Genomic DNA, 25,438 nt, shown 5'->3' on the forward strand with positions numbered 1-25,438 from the left:
CCTGGCCTCACTCAGTGGGTTAAGGATCTGGCATTGCCATGAGCTGTGGTATAGGTTGTAGATGTAGCTTGGATCCTGTGTTACTGTGGCTGTGGCATAGGCCAGCAGCTGTAGCTCCAATTCAACCCCTAGCCTGGGAATCTCCATATGCCATAAGTGAGTGTGGTCCTAAAAAGCAAAAGCAAAAAAATAAATAAATAAATAAATAAATATTAATGGCATTTCTCATAGAACTAAAACAAATAATTCTAAAATTTTATGGGAACTCAAAGACTTCAAATGGCCAAGGCTACCTTGAGAAAGAAGAACAAAGCTGGAGGTTTCAAACTATACCCTGATTTCAAACTATACAACAAAGCTACAGAAATCAAAATAACATGGTACTGGCACAAAAACAGATACATTGTTCAATGGAAAAAAACAGAGAGCCCAGAAATAAATCCACACTCTATGGACAATTATTCTATGACAAAGGAGGTAAGGATATACAATGGAGAAAAAATAGCCTTTTCAATAATGATACTGGGAAAACTGGACAGCTACATGCAAAAGAATCAAACTGGAATACTTTCTCACGCTGTATACAACAATAAACTCAAAATGGGTTAAAAGATTAAGCATAAGAGCTGAACCCAAATATACCTAGAAAAAACATAGGCAGTATGCTCTTTGACATTGGTCTTAGCAGTATTTTTCTGGATATGTCTCTTCAGGCAAGAGACAAAAGCAAAAATAGCAAATGGGTCCACATCAAAAAAAAAAAAAAAAAAAAAAAAGGGAGTTCCCGTCGTGGCGCAGTGGTTAACGAATCCAACTAGGAACCATGAGGTTGCGGGTTCGGTCCCTGCCCTTGCTCAGTGGGTTAACGATCCAGCGTTGCCGTGAGCTGTGGTGTGGGTTGCAGACGCGGCTCGGATCCCGTGTTGCTGTGGCTCTGGCGTAGGCTGGTGGCTACAGCTCCGATTAGACCCCTAGCCTGGGAACCTCCATATGCCGCGGGAGCGGCCCAAGAAATAGCAACAATAACAACAACAACAACAACCAACAAAAAAAAAAAAAAAAAAAAAAAAAAAAAGCTTTTGCATAGCAAACAAAACAACAAAATGAAAAGGGAAGCCTAGTGAATGGGAGATATATTTGCAAATGATGTATCTGATCAGAGGTTAATATCCAAAATATACAAAGAACCCATACACCTCAACATCAAAAAACAACCTGATTGAAAATGAGCAGATCGCCTGAATAGGCAATTACTAAAAGGACCACAAATGAAAGCACTGGTAGAATGTAGACAAAAGGGACCCCTTTTGCACTGTTGGTGGGAATGCAATTGGTATGACCATGATGAAAAAAAATATGAAGTTTTCTCAAAAAATCAGAAAATAAAACTATCATATGATCCAGCAACTCTACTTCTGGGTAGTTTTCCAAAGAAAACAGAAATATTAATTCAAAAATATATATGTACCTTCTTTGTTCATTGCAGCATTATTTACAATAGTCAAGATAAGGAAGTAACCTTATCTCATGTATTGTTTATACAACTTATATATATATACAATAAAATGTAAGTCATAAAAAGAATGAAATCTTGCCATTTGGAATGACATGACTGGACTTAGAGGGTATTATGCTAAGTGAAATAAATCAGAGAAAGACAATTACCATATGATTTCACTTATATATGGAATCTAAAAAACAAAACAAATGAACTAACATGACAAAAGGGAAATGGGCTCATAGATACAGAGAACAAACAGGTGGCTGCTGGATGAGTGGGGGTGGAGGGTGAGTGAAATAGGTAAGGGAGATTAAGAGATACAAACTGGTTACCATATAAATGAGTCATGGGGATGAAATGTACAGTGTGGGGGAATATAGTCAATAGCATTGCAATAACTTTGTATAGTGACAGATGATAACTAGACACATCATAGTGATAATTTTGTAAAGTATACAAATATTGAATCGCCATGTTGTGTACCTGGAACTAACACCGTGTTCTAAGTCAATGATAATTCAGTTTTTGGAAAAAAAGAGGGGAAATAAATAAATACATAGTTAGAATAGCAAAATGTTTTCAGAATAAAAGTTGAATTGAATATAATTAAATAACAGAGAAGAGGAGTTCCCATTGTGGCTCAGTGGTAAATGAATCCGAGTAGGAACCATGAGGTTGCAGGTTCGATCCCTGACCTCATTCAGTGGGTTAAGGATCCGGCATTGCCATGAGCTGTGGTGTGGGTCACAGACGCGGCTCGGATCCCGTGTTGCTGTGGCTCTGGCGTAGGCTGGTGGCTACAGCTCCGATTAGACCCCTAGCCTGGGAACCTCCATGTGCCGCAGGTGCAGCCCTAGAAAAGGCAAAAAGACCAAAAAAAATTAAAAAATTAAAAAAAAAAAACAAACAGAGAAGAATAAAAAGTAATCAACAGTGAAACACTAAAGCAAGAAGTACAAAAGACAATGAAGCAATGAAGAGCAAACCAGTTTGACCAAAGCAGAAGAATCAGTGTGGGATAGAGTGAAGGATAAAGTGTGTTGTAATCACTCCCGAATACCCACTTTTCTTTTGATCAAGAAGCCCGATCATGTATTTTGAGAACAAAATTCAAATTATGAATATAGACAAAGCAAGTGACTATCAAATTGCCTCTAATTGGTTTTAAAATCTAATAGTCTAGTATTTTCTGGGGGAAAACAATCACTTTAGAATGAAGGCATTATATGCTTTCAACTACATGGCATTATAGTTGGTTGGATACAGAACATTCCTTGAATAAGTGATTTGGACGAAGCACGTCAAAGGAATATAAATAGTATTTTAAATTGCTGTTACTGGCTCTCCAAACCAAAATAACGTCTCTTGGGCTCAGCTGTCCGTTGTAGATATAAACAAAACAGCCTCTACACTTCGTTTCTTTTCTCGCCAAGAGAAATTAGGCTCCCATGGCTTCAGACAGCTGTCATGCATCTCCCCCCTCCACCCCCCGACTGTCGCACATGAGTGTTGGGCTCTGCAGATCATTACCAACACCAACATCTGGCTCTGCTTTGCTTTCTTTCAAACAGAGCTGAATTTTCTTCTGTGTTTCCAGAAACAGGAAATACCATGTGCTCTTCAGTGGAATTTGGGATTAAATATTTCTAAAACCAACTGCTGTTTTTACAAGACGTCTTGGAGGGATGGCTTATTTTATGGCTTTTGCCTCTGGGGATTCTTCTATGTGAACTGCTGTGACATTTCCAAGGTCTGCCTTTCCACTGGACTATGTGCTTGTGCTTTTTTTCATCCCCCCAAATGTGCTTGAGACTCCACTGAGGGGATGAGCACCAACCACACAAGTAACATCTCAAGTTCCAGGAGCTTATGTGGCTTGTTCAGAATAGCAGGTCTGACCACTGCCAAGTGTGTGGAAACTTCGGGAACCCTCACTCTCTCTAGTCCTCACTAGCATCCCTCTGTAGAAGGTGTGTTCTCCTCTTTGAGAGTCAGGAAGAGAGAGTTCAGGCAAAACTAAATGATCCTTCTTCATGGGGATATAAAAATAGGTAAATAGGGAGTTCCTGTCATGGCTCAGTGGTAACGAATCCAACGATCTGTGAGAACGTGGGTTCAATCCCTGGCCTCGCTCATTGGGTTGAAGGATCGAGCATTGCCATGAGCTACAGCGTAGGTCGCGGATGCAGCTTGGATCTGGTGTTACTGTGACTGTGGTGTAGGCTGGCAGCTACAGCTCCGATTTGACCCCTAGCGTGGGAACTTCCATATACTGCGGGTGTGGCCCTAAAATGACCAAAAAAAAAAAAAAAAAAAAAGTAAACATCTCACTCTTTTAGAGAACAAAAACACTACTTTTAATCTCTCCATGTTTCATGGAGTTCCCATTGTGGCACGGAGGAAACAAATCCAACTAGTATCCATGAGGACACAGGTTCAATCCCTGGCCTTGCTTAGTGGGTTGGAGATCTGGCATTGCTGTGAGCTGTGGTGTAGGTCACAGATGTGGCTCAGATCCCACGTTGCTGTGGCTGTGGTGTCGGCTGGCGGCTGTAGCTCCAATTTGACCCCGAGCCTGGGAACTTCCATATGCCATGGATGTGGCCCTAAAAAGCAATAATAGTAATAATAATAATAATAATAATAATAATATCCCCATGTTTCAGAGAAGCAACATGAGGCAGACTTAAGGAAGAAAGTCTGCATATTCGTCCAATCCTAAATGGGCTTCTGGCTCAAAGCAAACACCATAGCATACTGCATTTCCCCTCTCTGTCATCTTGTATCCATCCCTCCATAACAACATGAGGCCTCCACTCCAAGGAGAATACAGGACTGAGAACAGAAAAGTCTATTTGCTGAAAAAATGTTGAGAAGGTGGGATTAGGGAAAGAAATGACATCAATGCTTTGGCCACTAAAAGCCTCTCATATCCTTCTGCCTTTGGAGAGTGAGCAACTAGCACCCCTTGGAAGTAAAACTCTCAGTGACTTCATGTAACTTCCTTCCTCAATCTTGAATTTGTGTTTGTTGACTAGGCATGAAGCACACAGTTTTCTCTGATGCTTCAAACTTGAGTTTGTGAGAACTGTGTTATATGTATTAATGGCTGAGGAATTACAAAGTGAACCTAAGAAATCTCTGTCAACACTATGAGTAATACATACTCACATTGCTTTTACAGCCACAAATCTTGAGCAATGATGTTAGGGTAGAAATATAAGGACTGCTTAGGGTCAGGATAACAAAGGAAGATGGGAATATCCACTCTTTAATCTGTAATATAAAGTCATTTCCTTAAGGCACCCTCTGTTTCCACTTTTGTAAGTACTGTCTCTTTTCCTGCCATAATTTCTTTCTCCCAGTAGAAGGATCTGGAATTGTCAAGTCCTAAGCCTCGCTTTTTCCTTTGCAGTACAGTGTGAAGCCACAGAGTAGCATTAAGTAACATTAGCAGGCTTTGTCTTGAATCTCTTCTGAAAGCCTTTTCTACACCATTTCGCTCTTCGTAGAGGAACTAATGCCATTCTTAAGTCTTCTGTCAGAAAGGGAAAGCACTCCCTTATAAACTACAGTTAATCATTGTTTACACTAAAATGATGAAAGGAGCATTAGGAAATATACAGTTACAGATTTTAAAACCTAGAAGACAGAGGGGGGCAAAAGCCAACCCTAATTTCTAGTATTCATTAGGAATTTACTATGTGCCTAAAACTATTGCTACTTCACATCAGGTCATCAAAGATGGCAGCCACGGGATTACAGCTGACAGATGAGGATGCTGGAAGCCAGAGCTGGACAGTTCTGTGTGTTCCAACTCTGTGGTTCCAACTGTGCACAAGGCCTCTCCACTAGCCGCCTTCAACTTGGTTGAGAGGGAGGGGTAGGCAATTCCTAGAGATTAAAACTGACCTAGTTCCCGTTGTGGCTCAGTGGAAACGAATCTGACTGGTATCCACAAGGTCACAGGTTTGATCCCAACCTCACTCAAAGGTTTAAGGATCCTAAGGATGCTGCACTGCCATGAGCTGTGACATAGGTTGCAGACACGGCTCAGATCCCATGTTGCTATGGCTGTGGCGTAGGCCAGTGGCTGTAGCTTGATCCCTAGCCTAGGAACCTCCATATGCTGTGGGTGCTGCCCTAACAAGACCAAAAAAAAAAAAAAAAAAAAAAAAAAAAAAATTGAACATACATTTCAAACATATTCACTGTAGTAGTTCTTTAAAGCATTCATCTATTTATAAGGGATTTATACTTTATTTATTAATCTCTGATCATTCTTTCCTATAGATCAAGTCAAACATGGGACACTTAACACTTAAAGTAAATGCAAGCACCAAGCTGCAAGTATAGTTTCAGCTGCTATTTCTCTTCTTGGTCACAGGCTCATACTTCTCCCAAACTTTTCTCAGAGGCTACTGACAACCAATCTTTGCCAGCGTGTGTTTCTCAGTCACCAAGATCATGGCAGTCTTCCCCTTTTGTCCCTAAATTCCATCCTCCACAGCCCATAAACCTACTCTTACCATTGGGTCAGAATCCTCACCCAGCAGCTAGTTCCTTTCGGGCTTAGAGTTGTAACAAATGCTGTTTTAATTTATTTGTAGGTTTAAAAACCTTTTGGAGCTAGCCTGAAAATCCAGATCATTTGTTATTCTCGTTGCCCTAAGTTCTAAACAAATTATTTAGAACAAACAATTGAGAAGTAAACATTTGAAATTTAGGCACCTCTCAATGTTCTTGTGTCAGGGAAAGAGGGGAATTGGGATTTTCAATCCTTTTCAAAAGTTTCCCAGAATAAAAACACCAGAATGCTAATCTCCCTTTCCTCACTGCCACTTCCTCTCACCCCCACCAGGATTCAGTTATGGTTTCCAGGGAAGTTACTAGCAGCTGCATGTGTTCAGACAAGGCACTTGGTAATAAGCTATGTCTAAAAATCAAGCACTTGTATTAAATGTTATGACAACATCATTTTTCCCTGGTGAAATCTAATTCCATGATCTTGCTGCTGTCTGTGCTTTGCCAGTCACCTGGACTTCTCAACCTTCTCTGACCTGGACTATAACCACAAAGTGGGCAAAGGGTGGAAAATTTTCATGTCGAGTAATTTCTTTGAGTTAAATGGATGAAGACTTTAATTAACAAGTACTGGGAATTTGGGGGCCAAATCCTCTCAGTTCAGTGATAAGCCTGTGATTCTTAGTGGAACAATTTAATAAAAATCTGTTCTAGGTACAGCTTCTTGAAAGAGTGGAGAATAGATTCAATGGAGTTGCTAGCATCTGTATAATTGAAATCCTCACTAATGGGACTTTTAGAGACATTGAATGAAGAAATTCTCAAACAAAGAGCAAGCTCTGCTGACCCATAAGGAATACAAAATTCAGAGGGGAAAAAAAAAAAAAAAAAAGTGTAGCTGCTAATCCTACCAGACAACAACAGCAGCTAATGAGAAACAAATTCTAAATCAGACACAATCAACATTAAGACACAATCAATATTAAGCCAATATTACACATTTCATGTGTTTAATGCCAGTGAGAGTAGCTCAAAATACAATGGCAGTAGGACACACCAATTAACTTTTTATGAAATTAAATCCTGGCTCTCTTCAAGCCAATATGCAAATGAATTCATATACTATACAGGTACATATTTCAATTGGAGTTTCTAATACCTAATAAAAAAGGATAACTTTGGATGCCTCTCCTAAAAAGTCCCAACATGATTTATGCTATCTTTTTTTTAAATTAAAAAACTTTCTTATTAAAATTGAACAAATTTCCACAACCAACGCCCTCATTTACAGAGAATTCTCTTTTAAATAGTAGTTCATTCTTTTTTTTTTTTCATGGTCACACAGTAGACTAGTAAATGGAAGAGTTACTCTGGAAGTAAAGTCAAAGCTGGGTAGGACACAGTTTAGAGTATAGCATTCCAAAGCAAACCTCCGGATTGGGAGACTGCATCTAAACATCATATACTTTCTTCCAAAACTTTACTCAGATTGGGAATATTGCATTTACGCGAGTCCCCAAATTGTTCCTGATACTTCCACTTCCACATCTAGGAACACATTTGGGTTCTAATTTACTGACGGCAAATCTTGCTATGAAAAATTTGGAAATGAAAGATGATTTTCAGGAAGTCATCTGGTGAAAGGAGAGCAGAGAGAAAAGACAGAGACCCGAGACTGGCTCTTGCTTGCATTTTGTCTCAATCTCTTTGCTTCTTTAGGCCTGGATAAAATGAGGGATGGTCTTTACACTCATCACCGGAAAAACGTGTGTGTCGCTTTTTTTTTTTTTTTTCTTTTTCTTTCTTTTGGGAACTGGTATGTATGTATATGTATGTATTTTGTCTTTTTGCCATTTCTTGGGCCACTCCCGTGGCATATGGAGGTTCCCAGGATAGGGGTCGAATCGGAGCTGTAGCTGCCGGCCTATGCCAGAGCCACAGCAACACGGGATCCGAGCCACGTCTGTGACCTACAGCACAGCTCACAGCAACGCCAGATCCTTAACCCACTGAGAAGGTCAGGGATTGAATCCACAACCTCATGGTTCCTAGTCGGATTCGTTAACCACTGTGCCACGATGGGAACTCCTGTGTTGCTTTTTGAACCTCTCAGTGAAGCCAGCACTGTGCAACCGTAATGTTCTAGGCCTGGGATGCTCTTAGAACAAGATTTTGTATCCCAATTTGTGGAGCTGCAAAACTGGGGTGAAGATGCAAAATGGATTTCTTCCCTCCCAAAATGAAAGGTTTTCTCACTCAAAATTTAGGCACAGCCTTTAAAGAATATGAATAATAGCTAAACTCTAGTTCAAGTTCCACTGTGTGAGCAAGTCAACTAGTAAGGTCTAGAGCATCCTTTTTGAAATCTGCAAAACGAACATAAATCTTTTTTTATTCAATTTATAAGAACTTTGTGAGATGTAGTGACATAATGTATAGGATGTATCATACATTCATAAGCTCTTGAACACCTGTGTTTCATCCTGTGCTATGAGGCAGGAGGCCAAGCCTGGACCCTGGATCTTCTCCAAGGCTCCCTTCCAGGACTAAGGTTGAGTCCAAGTTTGTTTCCTCCTACCTACCCTCCCTTCTGCCATGCACTATGGAACAATCCATCTAACCTCCCTTATTTCACTTTGCTCCCTATCCCTACCCCTCCCCTCCTGATCAGCCTTCCTCCCAGGCCAGCTTTAAGCTTCCTTTAACGATAGGTGTAAAGAATATAGTGTCTTGTATCTTTAAAATGATTTATAGATACTTCCTACTAAGTAATGAGTAATATTTGCACTACTCAGATAAATTGTTATGCATTACTTGTTGGACTTGGAGTCAGATGTCCTGAGTTGTACACCAGGCTTGGTGCTTTTCCCTGCAAAAGTCTATTCCCAGCTCCTAGGTGCTAATCTAATATCCTCAAGTTTGATTCAGACAACACTTATATCAGATCACCTTGAGTCCTCCTTAGGAATGGAATTCCAGAACCCCAGCTTTGCCCAGCGGTTGAACTGCAACCAGTGTGGGTAGGGCCTAGGAATATGCTCTGCATTTAAAAAAAAAAAAAAAAAAAAAAGCTACTCAGGTGATTTTTGCGCAGACCAGGAGCTCTGCTCCAGATTCTAGACCACACTTACAGAAGCAAAGATTAGGTGGTCTGGACCTGCAGCGCTGGCATCATCTGAAAGCTTGTTAGAAATGAAGAATCTCCCCTTGCACCCCAACTTACTGAATCAGAACCCGACTTTTTAACAAAATCCCCAGAAGATTCTGTCATACATTAAAAGTTTGAGAAACTTTGCTGAACCCCAGTATTAACCTGGGAAGCCTTACCACCTAATGGTACCTGGGCCCCATCCTGAGAGTCTCAGGTACTTACTTACTAGTCCAGATTCTGGGGTGCGGCCAGGGCAAAAGGGCTCTTAAGACCTCCCTAAATTATTTTAATGTACAGCCAAGGTACATTGTCCCCTAAACAACCTGAGTTAAATTGGCTTTTGTGGGCTGGCCCTCCGCGCCCTAAGAATCTCTTAGAGTAAACAGTGGTTTTGAAAGGACAATGAACTCTGGTGACAAACAAGTTCAACCACACAGCTTGAGGTTCACAAAACCCTGGGCGGGAGACTTCCTGTATCTCCCCGAGAGGGAGCAGGACGCCGCGCCCGGGTCCGCCCCGCACCCCCACCCAGCCCCGCCCGGCTCGCCCCCTCCCCGCCCCGCCCTCCTCGGTGACGTGCCGCAGCGGGCCGGGCTCATGCGCACTCGCGCCCGGCGCCCCGCACCGCTGCACCGCCTCGGCGCTTGTCATTCTCCGCGGCGCCGAGGCGAGTGCCGACTGCGGTGCCTGTCCGCCAGCTTGTTCGCTCGCTCGCCCGCTGGCGCGCGGGCTGTGTGACGGATCGCTGGGGAACGGGCTGGCAGCTCTACCCCCTGCAACAGCTCTTCGGTTTTTTCCTTGACCGCCTTCCTTGTTGAGTCGCGATTCCCTGGGAGCAGGAGACACGCACCAGGGGCTCGGAGCGCCGCACTCCAGGGCTGGGGCAGCTGCAGCGCTCGGGACTGCGCGGCCGGGTGCAGCCTCTGTCGCTGTCGCCGCCGCCGCGCGGTGCGCCTTGGCGAGTGTTGGGCTCCGGGCATCTCGGAGCCCAGGCAGCTGGTGCAGAGCGCCAGCGCCTCTCCCCGCACTGGCCGCCGCCGGGGCAGTGCGGAGCCAGCCAGGCTGTGCACAGCCGGAGCGCGGGTCCCCCCGAAGAAGGCTCCCTATCGCCTGCGTCCCAGTAAGTTGACTGTAGTTTCTGAAGTTGGAGAGCGCCGTGGGAAGGGGAGGTTCGCTTTTACTATCTTCACGCCGTGGGAAGCCGGGGGTGGCCCCTCTTGTTAGCAGGGTTCCAGCTTGGGGAGTTCAGGGTGCGAAGCCGTGGACAGAGCGCGCGGGGAGAGGCAGCGGTGCAGCGCGGGCTGGCTCCAGCCTTTGCTGAACGTGCCAGTTGGAAATGTGCTGTGAGAGGACAGGTGCTCCGAGGGCATTTCGCCTGCTGCTGATTGCACATTCCGACCCCATTGAATGTGTGTGTGTGTGTGTGTGTGTGTGTGTGTGTGTGTGAGAGAGAGAGCGTGCGGGGTGGGGGGGGGGGCGGTTCTTGTCACCTCCATCCCAGGTCCCCAGGGGAGTGACTCCAGTAATATTCCTGGGTGCATTCGCTCTTTGGGGATGGGAGCTAAGTCATTCCTTCTCAGGCTTCCAGGCTTCCAGGCTTCCAGGCTTCCCGCGCACATCCCACTTTACTCTTCCCCCTAGGCAGAAGTTGCCACCGTTTCCGTAATTGGAGCCCAATCCTTCAAGGAAAAACAACTTATATATCAACCCAGACTTTTGCGCCATAAGGCAGATAAAATGAGAAATCGGCGCAGTGTATGTGATTTCATACACTGTAAGGATGTGGGCAAGTCTCAAAGCAGTGGAATTGAGATGATGACACTTGGGTCTCACCCTGACTGTCCTGCACCTCTTATGTAAGCCTCTCGGCAGGATAACTGTGACTCTCTGCAGTGGCTGCAGCTGTGGCTCTTCATTCCATTTGTTTAAAGTCCAGCTTGAATGTATTTAATGAAAATGCTGACATGATATAGCGCCCTGTAGTCTGAAACAGAGTGCACTCTTCGGATTGGAGTGTCTTCTCCTAATAGGGAGCGTTCGAGGAAAAACCCAGTATATTTTTCAAGGCAGCTCCAGGAATTAGACACATAAATCATGTTTTAAAATAGCAGGCATTGTGCAGGGAGCTTGCAGAGGACCCTTTGAACACATCCCTTTTGTTTTAGAAAAAGTGGAAATTGTTCATACCAGGCAGTTGTTGAGTCTGAAAGTTAAGTGTTCTGATGGGCTTAATTATCTTAATAAACAAAGAGCATGATTTATAGGTAGCTGCCCTGGCCTTCTTTGAAGGATAGAATTCTTTAACCTTTCTCTCTCATCTGTCCCCCAGAGATTTCTTTTAAGCAGAACAATAGATTATCATCACTGATGTTTAATATTGGAGTTGATTAAATTTGTACAAGGAATACTTTGAAATACCACGAGGTACTGCTGTGACTGTTAAGACAGAGAATATTAGAAATAAGGAGACTTCAGGTTTTTTTTGGTATGGAAGTCATTAGTTTAACAAAACAAATAACATTAAGACTGGCCTAATATATCTTTTTAAAAATTTGGACTTGTAATAAACGTTGAAACCAAAAACTCAGGGTTGTGTTTTAGTGTAAGGTTTATTTACGTAATCTCGACAAAAAGAAGCACATTTATTTATGGTATTCTAGCACATGGAACAAGATGAACTAGTTAGAGGCACCTCATTTAAAAACATATCATCGTTTTTTAAGGAAGTCTAAGAAAATACACAAAATGTTATTTCAAAAGTTGCAAAGTTAGTCAACACATTATAATTGATGAGAGCATCTGCTGCTTATCTCTAGAAGGGATTATATCTGAGCATGGAAGCTGAAACAAGTGGACCCCCATATGCACTCCTTCATCATGGTTCTGAGGACAGACTGGGGAGCCATGCCGATGGCTCTGGTGCCATCTGTTTGAATCTGGACAAGTTACTTAAACTTTGTGCCTCAGTGTCTTCATCTGTAAAATGAGGCTAATGGTACCTCCATCACTGGCTTGTGGTGAGGATTGAGTTCATAGAGGTAATGCCACTGAACCAGTGTCTGGCTTATTAAACTGGGTAAAAATGATCACTGTTAAGAAAGGAAGAGTGTCTTTGGATCCTGCAGCCATCAAATGGTTGCTGAAGAAGGCTAACAGAAGCAGTTCATATGTTTAATAGGAGAGCAGGTACATTTATTCAACACCTCCTGGTAATGCAGACACCAGCTGGCATCTGACTTACTCTCCCTTTTAATTCCTCACCGAGGTAGGTGGCTTCATGGCCACTCTGGAGATGAGGAAACTGGAGCTCAGCAAGATCAAATAGGAGAAATCGCAGCTCAAATTTTAACCCAGGTCTGTCTCTTTCCAATCCTGTCCTTTTTGGCCCAAGTTGAGGACTTGCGCAGTGCTTTTTCCATCTCTTCTCCTTTCATCCTCATAATAACATAATTAAATATGTGCATCCTTATCTTGAACTTACAGATGAGGAAATTTGCGTTGAGCAGTAAAGAATGCAAAGTGCTTAACTCACAGCAGAGTTCTCCATGACTTGGAGGGATTATTATTGTCATAATTAGCACGGGGTAGAGGTGCCAGCAGGTGGAGTTTTCTTCTTTGGTTTGAGGTGGATTTCATTGCTAAGTACTTCCCTATTTATCGATTCAGAGAAAAAGAAAATGGGATGTTACAGGTCCCCCTGGAGGACCGCAGTCCCAGGTGTGTTTCCTGGCTGCAGATCTAGCTGTGGCGTCCCCACGGCCTGGCGAACCGCAGGCAGGTCATTGATCCACAGTTACTGTCATCTCTGGGCGTGTTCGGTCGCAGCTGGGCAGAGAGAGAGAGAGGCCTGGCACTTTGCTACACGTTGTACTGTATGTTCAGAAATGGAAGTAATTTCTCTTTCATAGTAGAGAAGCGGGCTTCCTTTCGGCCTTAGTACCAGTGTGGTGGGGAGGCAGTTTCAGGGGTCCTGTGTGAGCAGTACAGTTGACCCTCCATATTCTCAGGTTCCACATCATCTGTGGATTCAGCTAACTGTGGATTGAAAATATTTTTTAAAAATTCCAGGAGTTCCCGTCGTGGCGCAGTGGTTAACGAATCCGACTAGGAACCATGAGGTTGCGGGTTCGGTCCCTGCCCTTGCTCAGTGGGTTAACGATCCGGCGTTGCCGTGAGCTGTGGTGTAGGTTGCAGACGCGGCTCGGATCCCGCGTTGCTGTGGCTCTGGCGTAGGCCGGTGGCTACAGCTCCGATTCAACCCCTAGCCTGGGAACCTCCATATGCCGCGGGAGCGGCCCAAAGAAATAGCAACAACAACAACAAAAGACAAAAGACAAAAAGACAAAAAAAAAAAAAAAAAATTCCAGAAAGTTCCAAAAAGCAAAACTCGAATTTGCTTTACTCTAGCAGCTGTATACCTTGCATGTGCATTCTCTATACTATTCACATGGCACTTACGTAGCAATAATAGGTATTTTAAGTAATCTAGAGACGGTTTAAAGTATGTGGGAAAATGTACTTAAAGTTTATATGAAAATACAATGCTGCTTTTTTTTTTAGCTTTTTAGGGCCACACCCGCAGCATATGGAAGTTGCAGGCTAGGGGTTGAATCAGAGCTACAGCTGCTGGCCTACACCAGCACCACAGCAACGCAGGATTCTTAACCCACTGAGTGAGGCCAGGGATCGAACCCACAACCTCATGGTTCCTAGTCGGATTTGTTAACCACTGTGCCACAACAGGAACTCCTACAATGCTATTTTATGTGGGAAACTTGAGTATCCACTGGTATGTGTGGATTGTAGTTTGTTAAGTGTGGTCCACAGCCTGTAAACTTTTCACTTGATGTCCAGAAGTTGGGGATGATTTAAAGGCTAGTTTTTTGGTGTGGCTTTCTTAGGTTGTCATCTGGATACTACTTAGTATTTTGGCCCTTGGTAACTATTTACTCTATATTCTTGATATGAAAGTCTAGTTGCTGTAAAGGGCACATAGGCCACAAACTGCTTAGAGATTGATTTAATATTTAATTAAACCTCTTTGCTAATGTGTTCTACCACTGAAAGCTGCCTCAAGACAGATGTTCTAAGTTGGCTTTTTTTTTTTTTAACTTTTTTAAAATGATTTTTATTTCTTCCATTATAGCTGATTTACAGAGTTCTGTCAATTTTCTACTGTACAGCAAGGTGACCCAGTCACACATAAATTATGCATTCTTTTTCTCACATTATCCTCCAGCATGCTCCATCACAAGTGACTAGATATAGTTCCCAGTGCTCTACAGCAGGATCTCATTGTTTATCCATTCCAAAGGCAATATTTGTATCTATTAAACCCCAAATTCCTAGTCCATGCCACTCCCTCCCCCTCCCCCTTGGCAACCACAAGTCTGTTCTCCATGTCCATGAGTTTCTTTTCTGTGGAAAGGGTCATTTGGCTTTTGTTTTTTTTAAGTCAGAACTCTCTGTACAGCAAAGTGACTATCGTTGATGATACTATATTGCATATGTGAAAGCTGCTAAGATAGTAGATCTTAAAAGTTCTCATCACAAGAAAACAAGCACTTATAACTATGTGTGATGACGGATGTTATCTAGACTCATCCTGGTGATCATTTTGCCATGTGTGCAAGTGTTGATTTAATGTTATATGTCCATTATTTCTCAATTTAAAAAATAAAAATAAGGAGTTCCTGCTGTGGGGCAGTGGGTTAAGAATTTGATTGCAGTGGCTTGGGTTGCTGTAGAGGTACAGGTTTGATCTCTGGCCTGGCTCAGTGGGCTGAAGGACCTGGCATTGCCCCAGCTGTGGTATAGGTCGCAGCTGTGGCCTAGATTCAACCCTTAGCCCGGGAACTTTCATATGTTGCAGGTGTAACCATAAAAAATAATAATAATAATAATAAAAATGAGATCAAAAGTCTCTGGGCATGAACTTCTAGGAGGGCGTCAAAAAAGAGGCTCTGCCATCAACAGAGTGTTTCCACGTCTCTCTGAAATATCTTCTACTTCAGTTTTAGTCCTTCTTATCAGTTTTAGTCCTTCAGATACTCCCTTTTACTCTATCTAATGCTTTTACTTACATTTCAGATGCTCCTCTGTTCTGGCTTATTCTATAGTAAAAGTCTTCCTCAGTCACTTTTGTAACTCCAGCTGGGTCCATAATTTGCTTTTAACTAATCTTTTAGAATTTACATAGTTCTTTTTTATTTCCTTTCTGAGTTAACTACATATTGGCTTATCTGTACCACCCTTAAATTTCCAAATAACTTTACTCTAACATCCAGCTTTCTCTCACTGTCAGGAGATCCATGTACAAGAAACAGAAGTTCATTTTCTCTCCTTCCTTTTTTTTTTTTTTTTTGGTCTTTTTAGGACCACACTCGTGACATATGAAAGTTCCCAGGCTAGGAGTCCAATCAGAGCTGCAGCTGCCAGCCTATGCCAGAGCCACAGCAACGTGGGATCCAAGTCATGTCTGTGACCTACACCACAGCTCATGGCAACGCCAGGTCCTTAATCTACTGAGCAAGGCCGGGGATCGAACCCACATTCTCTTGGATTCTAGTTGGGTTTGTTACCACTGAGCCATGACAGGAACTCCAGAAGCTCATTTTTATACGGGCAAAACAAATGGAGACCATTTACTCTCCCCAGTCATCTCTGCTGTTTTGAATCCTCTTCCTTTTGGGCTTGAGGAGTCAGGGGCCAGTTGCATTTCTCATGCATCCAAGAGAAGTAATGTCGGAGAGTTATATAGCCTTGGTTCTGTAAGCAAGCAGCTTATGGGCAGCATGGCACACAGTCCCTCAAGGCCGAACATGAGGGTGAGGGGTGGGTGTGAGGAAAGACAGCTCTGAACATAATGAACCTGCCCCATCCTTACTGGCCATGCCTTCTGGATAAGAATTGGAATGAATAGTTAACACAGAGCCCTTACCGGGCCCTGCCCTGCCAGAGACTTGTCCAAACTCACGGGTGAGTTTCAGAGGCAAGAGCAGGGCCCAGGAGTCTGAGGCCTAGCATTCTACTGCATCCAATTTTGGAGCCTTCGTGATAATTCAGCTATGGAGCATGGATATCCTCCACTGTGCTTCTCAAGGTCATCGGATACTGTCTCCCTCTGTGCCCACAGTGACCCTGGGATAGAGCCAAGGGGGCGGTGGGAAGGTGTGTGCCCATCGTCTTGCCCATGGCCAGCTAACATTGACTGCCCAGAAAGCGTCATCTCCAAATCTTTGTGGTTAATGAGCTTAAGCTTAGTTCATGCAATGAGCTCAAAAAAGAAACCCACATGTTTCGCATTGTGAAATAGGAAGCATAAAGCCTTCCACTGATAAAGGGACGCAGTGGAGAGGCATGCGAACTTTATCTGTGTCTGGTGTCCCAGACGTGTGTCATTCTCATCAAAGAAGTGTAGTGACCTGAGATTTTTCTCAGGAGATTTTTTTTTTTTTTAGGACCACATCTGTGGCATGTAGAAGTTCCAAGGCTAAGGGTCCAGTCAGAGCTGCAGCTGCCAGCCTACGCCATAGCCACAGCAACATGAGATCTGAGCCGAAACTGCAACCTATACCACAGCTTACGGCAACACCAGATCCTTCACCCACTGAGTGGGAGCAGGAATTGATCCCACATCCTCATGGATACTAGTTGGGTTCATTACCGCTAAGCCACAGATGGGAACTCCCTCGGGTGATTTTTTAAAAATTAAATCAGAAATGATTTAATCAGTAGTGACCATTATTACAGCGTGTCGTATCATTCCCTGTGAGACTATGGTCTTTAAAGTAAATGACCCAGTCATACTTACATATATATTCTTTTTCTCATATTATCTTCCATCATGTTCTACCCCAAAAGATTGGATATAGTTTTCTATGCAATAGGACCTCATTGCTTATCCATTCTCACTGTAATAGTTTGCATCTATAACCCCAGACTCTTAACCCATCCCACTCCCTTTGCTGTACACAGAAATTGGCACAACGTTGTAAATCAGCCATACTTTAATTTAAAAAAAAGGAATGAAAAAAATAAATGAATACCTGTGTCTAACAGATAAGGTGCAAGCATGTTGTCTCTGAAGAACCTTGTGTCACATCTTCTGTGTCTGTGCTTTAGTCCCTCTAACGCCACTCCAAGTGCAGAGGGAAAAGGCAGAATTGAAAACCATGTAATGTACGTAATATTTTCAGGACCCTTTCCCTGAGCCCCACCCCCTCTGTTTTTTCATGATTTCACACTGGAGCCAACATTTGTTGCAGGATCTCTGTATTTGCAGCTGCCCTTTTAAAAGGAGCCCTTTTCCCAAATAAAAGAATTTTTAAAAACCCATAAAAAGTTCTTCATATCCCTTGGGTTTGAGTTATTACTTTTGTTATTGCCATTGTTATAATATTTTGGCATAATGTATTGCTATCTCATCCACTCCCCCACCTTGGTTTTATGGGACTGTATAATTTTCCAGCCTGTGAGTGATTAAAAACTTGTGAAAAACTTAATCTTCTAAGTGTGGATTTTATGGCAGAAGACAGGGAAATTTGGCCTGAGAGGGGGGCCTTTACCAACCTAAAGAATACTTGAAACCCTACAAACCTTATGGAGTAGGCTCGTTTTTAAAAAACATATTTTAGGAGTTCCCTGGTGGCTCAGTGTGTTAAGGACCTAGAGTTGTCCTTGCTGTGGCACAGGTTTCATCTGTATGCCTTGGATGTGGCCTAAAAAAGGGTGTTTTAATTTATCAGCAGGAGATTTGTACCTTTCTCTTCGATTTTATAGGACCCAGTCCCCACACAGCATATGCGTTCATTAATTTTTATTTTTTGGTCTTTTCCAGGGCTGCACCTGTGGCATATGGAGGTTCCCAGGCTAGGGGTCTAATTGGAGCTGTTGGGCCTATGCCAGAGCCACAGCAATGCAGGATCCGACCCATGTCTGCCAGCTACACTACCAGCAACGCCAGATGCTTAACCCACTGAACGAGGCCAGGGATCAAACCTACATCCTCATGGTTCCTAGTCGGATTTGTTAACCACTGAGCCACGACGGGAACTCCATGTATTCATTTATAAATGATCAACTTCAATTGCTTTTCTTAAAGTATGAGCATCAGCATTGCTGCATCTGTCATTTTCATCTTCAGGGAGCCCCAGGGTCACAAATGGAAGCCATTCTGTGAATTTGTTCTCTGAGGAATGAAGGGTGTTCAGATAGGTCCTTGGCTTCAGATCTTGCTGTTATTTGTGACTCAGTCATTGCTGTTAATGTTGCTCTGCTCACTCTGGCTTTTGCCCCCACCCGTACTCAATCCTCCATCACCACCGTTGTAGTTGAACCTGCTGAAGCTGTTGGGAAACTTTCATGCTAAAGCAGCTCAAGTTATAGGTCAGAGGCAATAAAACCACATGAGGCAATGTTTGTGTTTTTTTCCCCGAACAGTAAAGAAGCCAGTCTGTGACATGCTACACACAGAAACACCACAACTTCTGTATTCAGCACTTGGGAATTGCAACCAGAGTGGCCTTATTATTTTTTTTCCCTGACACCTTCTAAAGGGAGCTTCGAGCCTCTCATTCACACATAATCAAGCACAGGCAGCTTGGCGGTGTTTGAGTCAAATTTAGTTGGAGTGGTATTTACTCATGTATGCATTCGGCAGATCTGTGTTGATATACCAGGCATATTATTGGGTGGCAAAACCTCAGATCTGAGAAGATGCCTTTCAGTCTCCTTCAAGAACCTCAGTCTTGGGAGGGGAAAGATGCTTAACAGCAGTCGTAACCAGTGCATAAAAGATGCTGGACTCCATCAGTGGTACCTAATCCCAGGAGACGACTTTAGGGCTTGGAAGCAGGGCTGGAGCTGAGTCTGGGAGATGACTTTCCCATAGGAAGCAGGATTGGATCTGGAAGCGCAAGTTGGAGTGGGCCAGGCAGCTGAGGATGGGCGTGGGCTGGCCAAAATCATTCTGAGCAGAGGGACCAGGGAGAACAGTGCAGTGAAAGCACTGACTGAGGAAGGCAGCCTGTCTGTGAAATAGCTGGTTTTTTTCTGGAGGCTGGTGCACATCAAGGACAGTAGGTGAGGCTGGAAATGGAGAGTGGAGACTGGAGCCACTTTAGGCCATATTTGGGCCAGATGAACTTGATCTCTTCAGCCTTGTTCTTTTTTTCTTTATAGCTGCACCCAAGGCCTATGGAAGTTCCCGGGCCAGGGATTGAATCCAAGTCACAGCTGCAGATCCTTTACCCCACTGCACTGGGCTGGGAATTGAACTCACACCTCCACATCGACCTGAGCCCCTGCAGTGGGGTTCTTAACCCACTGCACCACAGCGGGAACTCCCAGCTTGTTCTTTTAGAATGATCACTCTGAGTATGTTGTTGAGAATGGATGGAGTACAAGGTTGGGGTGTCAAAAAGAGAAATTGTGTAAAAAAGCCATTAAATCCTCATGTGGATTGATGGTCTGAACTTAGACTGATAAGGGGGTGGGGGGACAGGAAAGGAGAGGGGAAGCAGAGAGAGGAGGGTGACTTAGGAATGACTCCCTGGTCTAGGTTTCTGTGTTGGGTGATTCAAAGGACTGAGGTGCTCTTGGTCACCATGGTGAGTACCAAGGATGGTGCAGTTTGCAGGGGAAGATGATGAATTCGGGTGTGGACTTGTGTAACGTGAGACACCAGAAGGTCATCCAGGCCTTGAGGTTTAATCGACAGTTGCACAAGCCTGTGGTTCTGGAATTCCAGACAGAGGCTGAGCTGGAAGTGCAGATTTGCAAGTCTTCCGTGTATTTGAAGCACTTGTGGTGGTTGTGATCTGCCTGGGAGAGTGCATGAATGAAAAAAAGAGATGAAGGCCAAGGCAGCAGGCAGAGGAACAGGGGATGGGGTAGTATAATTAAGTGGGGGAAGGTTTTGACAAGTGAGAGGACCCAAAGTGGCAGAAGCCAGAGGCAAAGCAGAATGAGGTGCTTGATGAGATGGGAGCCAGGTGACAAAAGGAATGAGATAGAAAGACAAGGCAGGAGTTCCCATCGTGGCTTAGCAGAAACAAATCCGACTAGTATCCAGGAGGATGCAGGTTCAATCTCTGGCCTTGCTCAGTGGGTTAAGGATCTGTTATTGCTATGAGTTGTGATGTAGGTTGAAGACAAGGCTCAGATCCTGTGTTTGCTGTGGCTGTGGTGTAGACCGGCAGCTGCAGCTCCAATTCAGCCTCTAGCCTGGGAAGTTTCGTATACTGCAGGTGCAGCCCTAAAAAAGACAAAAAATAAAAAATAGAAAGAAAAGTTAGCAAAGGGACAGGTCTGACTCTTAGGTTGCTTGTATTTATGCAGGTACAGTGGCTTTCAGTGCCTGTGAATAAGTGTTAAGAACTACTTTGTGGGAGGTGGATGGGGAGGGGGATTAAAGGAAAGAAATAAGAAATAAAGTCATGAATAAAGTGTGATACCTGATCTCAAGCTGCTTGTAGGTTAGAATTGCCCCCCCCCCCTTTTTTAAGGGCTGCACCTGCAGCATATGGAAGTTCCCAGACTAGGGGTAGAATCAGAGCTGGAGCTGCCGGCCTACACCACAGCCACATCAACTCCAGATCCAAGCCTGTCTGCGACCTACACCACAGGTCACTGCAATGCTGGATCCTTAACCCACCGAGTGAGGCCTGGGGTCAAACCCACATCCTCATGGATACCAGTCAGGTTCGTTACCACTGAGCCCAGTGGGAATTCCTAGAATTGCCATTTCTTGTTTTTCTTTTCCATTCATTTTTCTCCTCTATTGACAGCAGGATGCAGGCACTTGGGAAAGTGGGAAAAATGAAAGAAACACTTTCTTGTCTCATTGTACCCATGAGTGAGCATACCAAAAGGGACAATGATAATGGCACGTAATTTGACAGTTTACAAAAACTAAGCTTTTACATGGCCACAGCATCTCTGGAGGGTTTGGAACTTTGAACCAATCTTTTTGTAGTTCTTAATGAGCCCTTTGACTAATTGGTTTATTTGAAATACATTAAGTACAGTTTCCTGTAATTTTCACGTGTCTTATAAAAACAGGCATCATTAAGTTATAGACAGGCTGGTTATTGGGGGCATGATGGAAATAATTACTGTGTGTTTTGGTTACTATCATCCATTTCAGTCCTTTCTCATTCTGTCCTTTAGTTTTGATCTAAAAGTGGAATTATTCCCCTAGGAGAGATGCGGGAACTGAGTTGCAGGGTTCAGGTGACTCTGTGGAGATAACACAGCTAGAACATGGCAGAGCTCCTAGGACCCAAACAAGGTGTCTGACTTCAAATTCTGGCTGCTTACCACTCCATCGTGTTGCCTGTGTCCTCTGGAATAGCTACTAAAGAAACCCTAAGGGGTGGCATATTTCAGAGATTTAAAAAAAAAAAATTGTATTCATTTGCTCAAAGCACCAATAGTGGAAACTGTGTTGGCCGCAGTCTCTGTATTTGATGGGCCACAGGTCCTTTATGTAAATGCATGCAATTAAGTCAGACTGCAGAAAGCTTTTATCACAAATGAACATCTTTTTCTTTCATTATCTTCAAAGCTTTAAAAAAAAATCTGAGTTATAAAATAAAAGGATTCAACAGTTTAAACTGTGAAATTATTGTGGTGAAACTTGCTATCTGTGACACAATGGAACTTTGTTTTTCAGTTGTTGCAACGGCTGTTGGATGTGAGAAGCAGTCTCTGTGTACATGTATCTACGTGTATATATGAAATAGGTCAGTCAAATTAAGTTTAAGCTATTGGTTTTTCTTTTATTGTATCACTCCCGAATTCTCCAAATACAGTTAGGTGAAGTGGCTTGCATTCTTGCCAAAGCAACTATTATGTTCCCCTTTTAATGCCAAAGTTTTAAAGCATTTGTCTTTCTCTTGAGCAGTATAAAATGATGCAGAATAAATCAAAGGGCTTATTTTAGTTTTACAACTTGCCTTTGGCTCCTGGTATTCTAAAATCATGATTTACCTAATTTTGCTGCAGTTAAGCAAATATTAACTATTAATGTACGGAGTGTTAGAATCATGAAATGTACATGGAATTTTATGGCTGTTTGAAAAGTTTATGGTGCTCATGTTTTATTTTCATAAAACATATCTATGAGCCTAGCTAACTGGTAATTTCCAGAGGAAAGCAATTTCTAGCAAGTAGCAAAATGTTGGTACCAGTGCTTATCCTTAAATCTCAATTTCAAGCTTCATGGTGCCAATTTTACATTTTAGCTTTAGTAAAAAAAATCGAATCTAAAAGGGCTTATGCATGTGTGACATTTGGTGGGTTGGTCTTTTGTTACTGGTGCTGATTTTTTAAAATAACCATTGAATTTTATTCAGATTTTTTATGTCAGTGTATACCTGAAATGATAGAGCATGTCTAAATTAGTAATCTAATTTGACTACCGTAATTATGTGGACAGCTATGGCTTGATTGAATACAGGGCTTTTGCATATTGTGTACATTTTTTTTTCTTAGCGGATTTAGGAATTCTGTGCTTAATATTTCAGCTTCTTAAACATGCTTCTGGTTACCAATAGGCACACAGAGAAAAATATGTCTTTTCATAAGCATGATTTTAAAAGATGTGCTTCTTTCTAGATGTTAGGAATTGACACATTAAGTATTTACTGTAGGTTTTTCCTATATGCAACAGAATGATAAACACAAAAGTGGCTGAAATCAACAATGATGTCTTTTTTTTTTTTTTTTAGGGCCTCACCTGCAGCATATGGAAGTTCCCTGGCTAGGAGTCGAATTGGAGCTGCAGCTGCCAACCTACACCACAGACACAGCAACATGGGATCCAAGTCGTGTCTGTGACCTACACCACAGCTCACGGTAACACCAGATCCTTGACTCATTGAGGGAGGCCAGGGATCAAACTCCCATCCTCATGGATACTAGTCAGGCTTGTTACCTCTGAGCCACAGCAGGAACTTTCAACAGTGTCATTTATAGTGCCTACATCATTAGCATTGAGGTTAGGAACATTCTCCTTTATTTTCCTAAAAAAAAAGTAAAGATGCTGTGTAATGAAGTATTATGAATCTTGATAAATATTTCAATATATCCACATAATTAGTGTTAATAATATTTTTCTTTGCTTTATTAAATCATAGTCACTTTGCCCAAAATGTACATCTTGAACTTTTTTAGTTTTTTTTTTGGGGGGGGGGTCTTTTTTTTTCAGGGCCACACTAGCAGCGTATGTAAGTTCCCAGGCTAGGGGTCGAATTGGAGCTGTAGCTGCCAGCCTACCAAAGCCAGAGCAACACCAGATCCTTAACCCACTGAACAAGGCCAGGGATCGAACCTGCATCCTCATGGATACTAGTCAGGTTCCTTAACTACTGAGCCATGACAGGAACTCCTTGAACTTTTAATATCACCTTGAAATGCCCACTATCTCCAAAGTAGGAGTTGAAACTGAAAACTTTGTTGTCTCGTTAAAAGCATACAGTATGGATAACAGCTTTGCAGATTTTGTGCCAGAAGAGGATTTTGCCTGGAGGAGAATTGCTAAACACTGTGGTTGTTGAGAAAAATAGAACACTGAAGCATTAAACTTACACTTAATTTAATGGTTTTCACCACCACAGTTCTTAACCTTTCCACCTGGCAGAGTGATTTACTAATAGCAGCTGGTCAGGATCTGAATTATTATAGATCTTTTCTCTTAATAAATATTCGAGCATTTTCAAAATTGTTCTCCTAGATAAAATTCACAGTAAACAGCCCAGTGCTGGCAGGGAACATGCTGCTTTTCTACTGTTTTACAGCCATAGGCCGTTTGACACTTAGACCCTTCTCTTATGGATTTTCCCAGCTCCACGTATCCTGAAAACTGTCAGCCTTGGATCAGAACAAGGCCTTTTGTCTCTCCACATGTTACAAGGAGAGTAAAAAAGAACTTCTTGGGAGTTCCCATCGTGGCTCAGTGGTTAACGAATCTGACTAGCATCCATGAGGTTGCAGGTTCGATCGCTGGCCTCTCTCAGTGGGTTAAGGATTTGGCGTTGCTATGAGCTGTGGTGTAGGTTGCAGGCACAGCTCAGATCCCAGGTTGCTGTGGCTGTGACACGTAGGCTGACAGCTACAGCTCTGATTTGACCCCTAGACTGGGAACCTCTATATACTTTTTAAGTGCAGCCCTAAAAAGACCAAAAAAAAAAAAAAAAGAATTTCTTTTCTTCTCCCCATAATATGCCAAGGACCGTGGTCAGAGAACCATCATTTGCTAGTCATAGGCTTTTTCTTTCTTGATGTTTCCCCTGGCTTTGGGAAGTGATAACATAAAAAGCGCTGTTGAAACATGAACACATTAGATGGGTGTGATCTGTCTTACATTCTTCCTGTTTAGAGCTGTGGTTCTCAACCAAGGATGACTTTGCTGCCCAGAGGACACTTAGCAATGTCTGAAGGCATTTTTGGTTGTCATGGCCATTGGAGGGTGAGGAGGGGGGTGCCAGGGCTATTGTTAGCATCTGGTGAACAACTAGAAGCCAAGGATGCTGTTACACATCCTACAGTACCCAGAACAGCCCTCCGAAAGGAAGAATTATTGAGGCCAAAATACCAATAGTGCTGAAGTTGAGAAACCCTGATCTAGAAAGTTGGGAATGTCTTTTGAATTTGCTTTCTATTATTCAAGTAAATGGGGTCAATGGTCCTGGGGAAGAGATCCTTGCATTCAATATAATCATATATTGAATACCTACTAGGTCTAAAAATACATTGAAAACATTGTCCCAGCCCTTGGGAGTTTCCATTGTCTTTGCAAAATGAGTAGTAAACAGAATCCTGCTGTTTGAGGTAATGCATGTGCTAATTAGAAAGGCCTACATGGCATATTAATATAGAAATAATCTTGGTTTCATTTGCTAAATCTAGGGGAATACCTGGAAGAACTCATCTTCTCTGTCTGGACGTAAAATTCATTATTCGGGAGCAATTTTCTCTTTTTCCCTCAATAATCAGACATGGGTTCCATTTACTGCACTCGTCTCCCCCTATTTGAACTGATATTCATTTGAAACATCAAGAAAGAAGATGAGATGTTGGCATAAAATGTTACTTTAGAAATTTTTAAGATACAGGTTTTTTCACATCTTCATTGATGTATAATCTACACACCACAAAAGTCTCCCATTTTAAGTGTACAATTCACAGATTTGTAGTAAACTTGTAGAGTTATAGTACTATCATTGTAGTTCAGTTTTAGAACTTTTTCATCACCCCTA

At 42.7% G+C, this 25,438-nt stretch overlaps 1 protein-coding gene across 3 annotated transcripts in view; it reads left to right on the forward strand.

Moving 5' to 3' along the window:
- The first annotated feature begins 9,773 nt into the window (after positions 1 to 9,773).
- The window catches only part of PAG1 (phosphoprotein membrane anchor with glycosphingolipid microdomains 1), a 168,010-nt gene continuing 152,345 nt past the window's right edge, over positions 9,774 to 25,438 (forward strand). For 2 of the 3 annotated variants that reach the window (XM_021089173.2, XM_085022081.1), the window contains exon 1: positions 9,774 to 10,296. The gene's annotated coding sequence lies outside the window, so the exon portion shown is untranslated. Of the gene's footprint in view, positions 10,297 to 21,852; positions 21,923 to 25,438 lie in introns of all 3 variants that reach the window. The other variant, XM_021089174.2, reaches the window with a different exon arrangement.

Source organism: Sus scrofa, chromosome 4, assembly GCF_054392235.1.
Source record: "Sus scrofa isolate SSC_HxYL_T2T_F1_AM1 chromosome 4, Sscrofa_HxYL_maternal_Yorkshire_Landrace_v2.0, whole genome shotgun sequence".
Taxonomy (NCBI): Eukaryota; Metazoa; Chordata; class Mammalia; order Artiodactyla; family Suidae; genus Sus; species Sus scrofa.